Genomic DNA, 1,405 nt, shown 5'->3' with positions numbered 1-1,405 from the left:
CCTCGGTGTTGGAGGTACACGGTGACGTGTTCGTGTGCGAACACACTTTTTGGCGACTCCGCTGGGGAAGAAAGATCAAGAATCATCATCAACCATGTCGGATCTCCCCAAGCCCTCGGAAGTTAGCGCCGATAACATCATTAAGCCCGGTCTTGATGAACTATCGGATGAACATCGCCAAGCCTACGAAGCGCACAAGAAGCAGCGTGAAGAGGCTTTTGAGGCCCTCAAGAAGAAGCGCGAGGAGGAGGATTTGGAGGTGTTTCTTTCAAGTTTCAAGAAGGACCGTCAGGGCAATATCACTCCGGTTGGAAACGTCAATTTCCCTCCTCTCATTGACGAACAAGATGTAATCACTGTGAGTAAAGTTTTTTCTCCAGAGCAAGTGGCTGTGATTGAAAGACTTGTTAGTAAGGGTAATGTGATGGCATACAATTCTTTTGTGGCTAGTGCTAATGCTCAGAAAAATATGCCTCCATCATCTAGTGGTACTGTTGGTATATCTGAACCCTAGTCCGATTTTACCTATTTCATCGGCACCACCTATGCAACAACAATATAATATGCCGTTGAATTTTTACCCTACTCAAACCAACCAGCTTGTGGCTCCACCTACATACTCTAATCCTATTATGAGTGTGCCCAATTCGGCGTCAACGCCGAATCACTTTGTCACACCATCCATAGGCGCAAGCATGTTTGGTCTTCCGCCGAATTATGGTTCGGCGTCCATCCCACAAGTTGCACCAATAGCTAGTACTCAGGTTGCTCCTATGTCATTGCCACAAACATCCGCATCTACCTCGGATCCAATTTTAGCTAAATTAAGGGAGGATTTGCATAAGATTTTTCTAGAAACTTTCGGAAATGAGCCGAAAGTAAAGAGTCGGGTGTACCAAAAGCCTTATCCTGAACACTTTGATGCAATTTCTTACCCTCAAGGTTATAAGGTTCCTGATTTTGTTAAATTTAGTGGTGAGGGTACGAAAACAACTTGGGAGCATGTGAGTCAGTATCTAGCACAGTTGGGTGAAGCAGGTTCCATGGAAGAATTGAAAGTGCGTTTATTTCCATTATCTTTAACTGGCACCGCATTTTCATGGTTTGTTGCTTTACCACATGGTTCAATTCTCTTATGGTCGCAATTAGAGCAGAAGTTTCATGATCACTTTTATAGCGGTGATAATGAGCTTAAGTTGTCACATCTTACATCGGTTAGGCAAAAACATGATGAATCGGTCACCGATTATGTCAAGATATTTAGAGATATAAAAAACTGATGTTATAGCTTGGTGATAAGCGAGAGAGACTTGGCGGATCTTGTTCTTAGTGGCTTGAAAACTCATATTAAAGAGAGGCTAGAAAGTTATGAGTTTTTGAATATTAACCAAGTCTTACAAAAAGC

This window comes from Triticum dicoccoides, chromosome 1A (assembly GCF_002162155.2).
Source record: "Triticum dicoccoides isolate Atlit2015 ecotype Zavitan chromosome 1A, WEW_v2.0, whole genome shotgun sequence".
In the NCBI taxonomy this organism is placed as follows: domain Eukaryota; kingdom Viridiplantae; phylum Streptophyta; class Magnoliopsida; order Poales; family Poaceae; genus Triticum; species Triticum dicoccoides.
This window is presented reverse-complemented; position numbering follows the sequence as displayed.